The sequence below is a fragment of the Perognathus longimembris genome, chromosome 1, assembly GCF_023159225.1.
Source record: "Perognathus longimembris pacificus isolate PPM17 chromosome 1, ASM2315922v1, whole genome shotgun sequence".
Classification (NCBI taxonomy): domain Eukaryota; kingdom Metazoa; phylum Chordata; class Mammalia; order Rodentia; family Heteromyidae; genus Perognathus; species Perognathus longimembris.
This window is the reverse complement of record NC_063161.1, coordinates 47,520,126-47,527,854: the sequence shown is the minus strand read 5'-3', so window position 1 is coordinate 47,527,854 and position 7,729 is coordinate 47,520,126.

Here is a 7,729-nt window from a genome sequence, read left to right as displayed (position 1 = left end):
GTAATGGTGTTGTGCCAAGTCACAAGACGACCACCAAGAAGGCCACCGAGACTCAGACGTTCCAAAATGCAAAAGCAAGGCAAGGCTTTATTCAAGCGAGCTGCAACTCAGGCCTCGTCCTACCACCGACACAGCAGAGGTTAGGAGGGAGCCCCAAGCTGTGATTTACACAGGGCTTATAAAGGCAAAAAACAAAGTTACAGCAATCAGGTGTTCAAGCAAGCAAGATTAGGACACAAGTACAAATCTGATTGGCTCAGGGCTGGAGACACTCTGGGGGCAGTCAGAGTTAAGCGTTCCCAGCGGTTAGAGTTCTAGACCAACTGGGCCCTAATGGGCTTGTCCTGGGTTTGCTCACAGGGCCTGCTTATCTCAAGTTCGCATGGTAAGGTGGGGTTCGTGTGGTAAAGTGGGGCCTGACTTCAAAGTCAGGCACTTCAATGGCATCTCTCAGAATCCCCTGGATAGATTGTCACACCTCCTGCTGGGTTGCCTGCAAATTTCTACACAGACTGGTTAAAGATATTTGAAATCTCCCAGTATACTCTGGCTTTTGTAGGCTGGTGCTCTACTGGTTTAAGCAGGGTGACAACTTTAAAAAGATTTTAGAAGTCTTGGCTTGGGCCTTTAATCGTCTTCCTAGTCACAAAATCCACACAGACCAAAGGCCAACCAAGTCTGCTCTCTGCAGCAGCCACAAAAGTTTCTGAGACATGGAGAGGGAAGACACCAATGCTACCCCAATGCAACCCTGTGGCCACCAAACACAACTCTGATGCTTTTATCCTTGGAGTAAGTCTTGGTTGCAACTCTGTCAAGATAGGCCTGCTATAAGCCCAACTCTTATCTGGTATGGGGTGGCAGAGCCAGGACAGGAGTACTCTGGGCCTGTCAAAATCTTCACAGGACTGCTAGATTCCCTGAGTGGTTTCCCATGTAAGAGAGAATAAGGAATCACTAGTAGTGAAACCAGGCAGTTTGGGAGCAGACTGTGGAGGCAGCTTCCTATAGCCACAAACTGCCACAGTCCACGCAGCTAGCACACATGTCGATCTGCATATTATAAAGCAAAATATCAATCCTGGGTCAGGAAAATCAAGGTTAGCAGCCACATTTGCACACTCGTTCTAAAATGACTCTGGTCCCTTGATCTTAAAGAGTTTATGAGAGCACAGGAGAGAAAAATGGAGAAGCAAAATCTTAGTCTATACCAAAGAAGTGTCAGGATCAGATGTGCACTTGACTTTTAGCATAGATGGACATAAAGAATAACACACTGGTTTAGAACCTTTTGGAGTTTTTCTTAGACACATTTGCTTGCACCCAAACATGATCAGTTTGGGTTTAAAATCAAGGTTTTTTTCTTTGGCTTGGAGTTCAGTGATAAGAGTCAGGATTGCCTCCAGACTTTCACTGTGACTCTACCCACAGGCTGCAAAGATCAGTAGTCAAAAGCAAGTAATTTTGAAACCATGATGCCAGTTTTTACATGTTTTACCAACAGACAAATAGACAGACATATAGAGAGTTGTGCACAAGCTTTGGGGCACGCTTAGAATTTTTTTTTTTTTTTTTGGCCAGTCCTAGGCTGTGAACTCAGGATCTGAGCACTGTCCCTGGCTTCGTTTTTGCTCAAGGCTAGCACTCTGCCACTTGAGCCACAGCGCCACTTCTGGCCATTTTCTGTATATGTGGTGCTGAGGAATCGAACCCAGGGCCTCATGTATATGAGGCAAGCACTCTTGCCACTAGGCCATATTCCCAGCCCCAGAATTTTTTTTTAATTGGCCATGTAATTCTGGAATTCCAGTGGCAAAATGATACTATTTTGCCCATATTTTAGAACCACACGGTCAGTTAGAAAACAAAAACTTTTCCAGCAAACAAAAGTTTTCACAGATTATCCGGCAAGGAAATGGAGACGCCACATTTTGAGAAACCAGTTCAGCACCAATGGGGAGCTGAAGTGGGATGCTATGACCAGAGAAGGTCCAGGAGATGGGAGACAGGACACAAACAGAATACATACACGTGGCACAGTGTAATGATGATGGAGCTGGTCAGCGCCTTAGCAGACTCACAGCAAGACCCCTTCACCTTACAGCATTTGAATTGCAAGGCACATTTGAATTGCAAGGCCACAGGTACAGAGTTCAGGGTGGGGGGCAGGGTTACCAAGAGCTTGAGTCTCCACATCCCTGCCCAGCCTCCAGGAATTTGGCATGCCCATTACCTGGGGGATGGGTGGGACTCCACTTCCAAGAGTTTTTGGAACCTTGATGGAACCAAGATGGCGCTTGCTAAAACAAATTCTATTGTCCACCACATGGTCAATGCTAAAGAAAACAGGATTTAGCCACCAACAAGCAGAACTTAAATGAATCTCTAAGCTTAACAAACATCAATAACCATAAGGACTGACCTGAAAACTGGAGTAACTAAATATAAGTTTTAGTGTTAAAATTATAAGAGCTTCTAAACTCTGGTGATGACTCCATGATAGAGGGCTGCACCACCACCCATGAGACTAGTTTTTTATAGTTTGACATTTAAAAATATAGGGAGCACTTGTTCACCTCTATACCTGGGTAACAACCATGGTAACAGACAGTAAAAAATGATCATAGTCATAGACTATAGAAATAACCACAATAGTAGTAGAAATGCCATGGTAACTGTCAGGTTGGTTTACTTATGATTGAGTACTGGATTGTTTTAGCCTGCTCAAGCTTGCTTAGTGATAATGGGGAAATATGGTCGCAATTGTTAAAATAAAGTTGGTACTAGGTCAGCCTTATTGCAATATTCTGCTTCTGTAAATGGCTTGTTTAACCCATTTGTGACTTGCTCTACTCCCTGCATTAACCCCCTGCATCAGTGCCACGTGACCACCTGTTGTCAGTTCCTGATATTAAGCCCAGTTCCCGATATCAAAGCCAAAATAGATAACTGAAAGGGTAGATAGCCAATAGAAATAGGACAAGACTTGTTTGCTAAATGTCATCCAATCAAGTATCTGCCAAGTTGGAAATACCCTGCCCCTGTTGTAATCACAATAAAAACCCTGCCTATCTGAGGGTCGGGGCTCTCAATCCAAATCCACTGTGTCAGTGACAGTTGGGAGTCCAGGCTTGAGTTTGCAATAAAGACTCTCATGCGTTTGCATTGGTATCGGCTCCTTGGTGGTCTTTGGGGACCAAAAATCTGGCATAACATAACAAGAACAGAAAACCTTTCTTTGTGTCTTTCAAAGCAGATGTTAAACAAATATTGGTACCTTTGGAAGCTAGTACCCATCTTATCACAGGCAGGCAGGCAGGCAGAGTTTAGAGAGACAGAGAAAGAGAGAGAGAGAGAGACAGAGACATAGACAGAGACAGAGAGAAAACTCCATATGCCCAAACGCTCCTAGAAGTTATGTAAGTCCTGTAAAATATTCCAAATTTGTAAGATTTGGCTCAAACTTGAGCAGCATTTAGATTGTGCCCCTCCCATGGTAAGTGATTAGAGGAGCTGAGGAGATAAATAACAAGTGTTCTTGGTATTACTCTGGTCAGCTGAAATGTAGGAGACAATCAGCAATGAGGTCGTCACTCCGGTAGCTGTGTCCCAGACCAAGGGCAGAGTGTGGCCCTGAAGCCATGGCCCTGTGGCTGTATGCTATGCTCATTTGGAGTGGGGCTCAGAACTTGGTGCCAAGACTTTTAGTGTGGCCTTGAAGCCACGGCCCTGTGGCCCTATACAGTAAATCAGAAAATTGGATCCGAGCCCTCAGTTAGATTATCACTTACCCTGGGTGTGAGGGCAAATTTGTAGATTGTTATGGTGGATGGAAGTAGGGCGATCAGTCAGAAGTTACCTCGGTGGTCCTCTGGGTGGGCTTAGGACAGCAGAATAGGTCCTGGGGGCAGCTTAGACCCCCAGAAATGGGGGAGCAAATCCACCAGGGAGCCTATCCTGGGTTTGGCACTAATGAAAGCATAGGTCCCAGCCATCCCAGAGGACCATGCGGAGATAATCACAGACAGGAAAAGAAGGTTCATGAGGAGGTTTATTAGTGGGGCCATAGTTCCCATGGGAGAGGTAGCTACAGGGCACCTGAACCTTATCCAGGTGGCAGCTTCGATCTCTGGGGGTAAAGAGGAAGTAGTTAGGTAGTGAGTAGGAGTGGCTCATTAGGTATTTGTGGATCTGGGGGCTAGTGGGAGGAGCTGAGGACCTGAGGCTAGGGTGTGGGGCTTAAATTCCACGACCCCCCCCCTTTTTCCCGGGGAGACGCCAATCCCCAAATTGTGAAAGGAGCACTTGGCTCTGCGCGCTTCTCCCGCCGGCGGGAAGGCAGAGCGTGCTCCTGTCGGGCTAAGCTAAGCTGAGTTAGGGCTGCTGAAAATCCCCACACGTCCCCAGCCTCCCTCAAGCTCAAGAGACGACACTCACACGGAGATCCTGGGAGAGCCGTCCACTGGTCTACCGGCTTCCAAAGATTTTACCCAAGGGAGGGGTTTATATAACAGTAATGGCGGGCAGGAAGAGGAGGGACTAATTGAGTATTAAGGATTGGCTAGTGAACTGTCCATCATGGTGATGTCATGGAACTTCCTCTATGGGCGGAGACCACAGCCTCCCCAAGGACCAGGCCTCTGGGGTCTCCAGCGCCATGATGGCACACATGTGCCCGCCCCCAGGGGCAGGGGCTTCTCTTCCGGTTGAAGCTGGAAACAGGCTAACTAGGCCGTCCCCTCTTAAAGGCACAGCCATCCCCGACACTAGGGAAATGCTAACAGATATTATTAGGAGAGGATCACAAAGGCACAGTAGCTATGTGCATCTGAGTGCATAAAATAATGTTTATTGAAGTGAACTCATGGAAGTGGAAATGAGATTTTTTTTTGCTTTGTTGCTGTTTGTAGTTTCTTTTTCTTTTTTAAAATGCTGCTCCTGGGGCTTGATCTAAGGCCTGAGTGCTCTCCCTGAACCTCTACTACCTTAGTCACAGTGCCACTTCTAGCCATTTTATTTTTTTTAATCTTATTGTCAAATTCATGTACAGAGAGGTTACAGTTTCATATGTTAGGCCTTGGGTCCATGTCTTGTACTGTTTGTTACCTCCTCCCTCATTCCCCCCGCTCCCCTCTCCCCCCATGAGTTGTTCAGTTGGTTTACACCAAATTGTTTTGCTAGTATTGCTTTTGGAGTTGTTTGTCTTTTTATCCTTTGTCTCTCGATTTCGATATTCCCTAGTTCTAATACCATTATATACAGTATCCAGTGTATTTAGATAAGATACGGTGATAGCACGAGTACACCACAGGAAGGGATATAAGAGGATCATCAATGAAAGAAGCTACAGTTTCACATGGTGTGTTGAAAGTAATTACAACAGTTATATAACACTTGTTTCCCTAACATGGAGTTCATTTCACTTAGCACCATCTTATGCATTCATGGGGGCATAGCTATTAGGCTCTTGTGATCCTCTGCTGTGACTAGCCTAAACCTGTGCTAATTATTCCCTGTAAGGGAAACCATAAAGTGCATGTTTCTTTGGGTCTGGCTCATTTCACTTAGTATAATTTTTTTCAAGTCCTTCCATTTCCTTATGAATGGGGCAATGTCATTCTTTCTGATGGCAGCATAAAATTTCATGTGTATATGTACCACATTTTGCTGATCTATTCATCTACTGAGGGGCATCTGGGTTGGTTCCACCAGCCACTTTTGAGTAGTTTATTAATGTGAGTTTCATGGACTTTGCTGTCCTGGCTAGCTTTGAACTGTGATTCCCAGATCTCAGCTTCCTGAGTAGCTAGGATTACAAGCATGAGGCAGTGACACCTGGCTTTGGGGTTTCATATTGTTTGTACTTTCATTTGTCTTTGGGATGATAAGAGGGAGGACAGAGATTTTAGGACAACAGGTGAACAACAGTAGCAGCAGTGCTCACTAGACACTATGGTGAAAGTGAACTATATAACATGTGGGTGAGGATGTGACGGCAAAGGTGAGGGAGATCAGGGGAAAGGGTGATAATTTGAAAAAAGAAATGTACTCTTTTCTCTGATTTACATAACTGGAGCTTCTATGTACCTTGCTTTTGCAATAACAATTAAAAATGGGTTCAGAAAAAAGACAATGGAACTGTAAACTCAGGCCTAATAATTGATGGCCTAGTGCATTCTAAGGAAAGGAAAACAGTGAACATAGAAGCTTCGTGGTTTTCCAGGTGTCTCAGCTGCTAGGTCCCAGTACTTCAATGGCATGCACATCAAAGTACTTGTTTTTTTGTGGTAATGAAATCATTCTATTAGATTAAAAACGACATGAAAAAAATCTAACAATATCACATACAGGTTTTAGAACCAAAAATATGCCAAAGCTGCAATGCTGGATTTCTCTCTGGAAATCATGGAATAGTAGGGAATTCTCTACATTCACTTCTCTCTCCCTTTAAATATTTAAGCAGTTTTCATGTTCACAAAAACAATGTCTGTCTTTCCAAACCAACATTGAAAGGACTCTGCCATAATCTTGAAATAACCATGAAAATTGGTTAGAAAAATTGTTTGAAAATTGCCCTTTGGTGGAAAATTCTCACTGACAGCACTTGCAAAAATTGTTGGTGTGTCAGGTGTAGAAAGCAAAAGTATTTGGATAGAGTAGCCTTCCCATTTGCTTTTCCTTTTTCTTTTTTTATACCACAATGTAAGACTAATCAATCACAAGCACTATTTATGGTCTGAGGTTCTTAATGGTTGGGTAGGTACTGGTGCCACCTTTTAGTTATGATTACAACACTACTCTCTTAACCTTTTACAGGATTTTTTTTGCCTGACTCAGTGTCACGAAAATCTGAAAGTTTCAGAAAAGTACAGCCTCAAAATTGTTTCTGGACACGTGCTCTGTGGCCCTCTTAATTGCATCTGCTTCTAAGTAACCCGGCCACTGACTGTCTTCTCCATCTGAATTCTGGATCTTGGTCTCTGGGCTAACAGTGCACTGCTCATGGTTTACAGAGTGTCTACTCCACTCCTACCATACTTGTTCTGGATGTTTTCTCCCTGAGGTATAGGGTTTATACTTATACATTTATTAGCCTTTCTTCATTCTATATGTCAATATTCTGTTCAACCCACCAAGTGATTTCTTTCTCCTTACTGGTCCCTCATGGATGCAAGTTTCTTCTTTCTACAGCAAGACAGTCGATGGTTAACTGTCTAGTAGGTGGTAGTGCCCATGTGAGTGGCCCACAATAGCCTCTCAGGGAACTTCTGTCTTAACGGCCATCCTTCTACTAGTGTGAGTTTGGTAGTGAGTCCTTGAGGAAGTGGTTTACTGGAGTCTTCAACTAATTTTAGTGTTTTTCTTCTCTTCTCTTTTTTTTTTTTTTGGTGTTTATTCAGTGGTTTCTGTTTCTTTTGTTGTAGTACTAGGGGCAGGGGAATTGAACCCATCCAATTCTAATCAAACACTATACCATGGATTCACAGTACTAACCCAGATTCTGTGTGTGTGTGTGTGTGTGTGTGTGTGTGTGTGTGTGTGTGTGTATGTATGTATGTATGTATACCAGTTTTGTGCCTCAACTCAGGATCTGGGCTCTGTCTCTGAGCTTCATTGCCCAAGGCTAGCTAGCACTCTACCACTTGAACTATTACTACAAGTCCAGCTTTTTCTTTTTCTTTTGGTAGATAATTGGAGTTAAGAGTCTCAAAGACTTTCTTGCCATGCT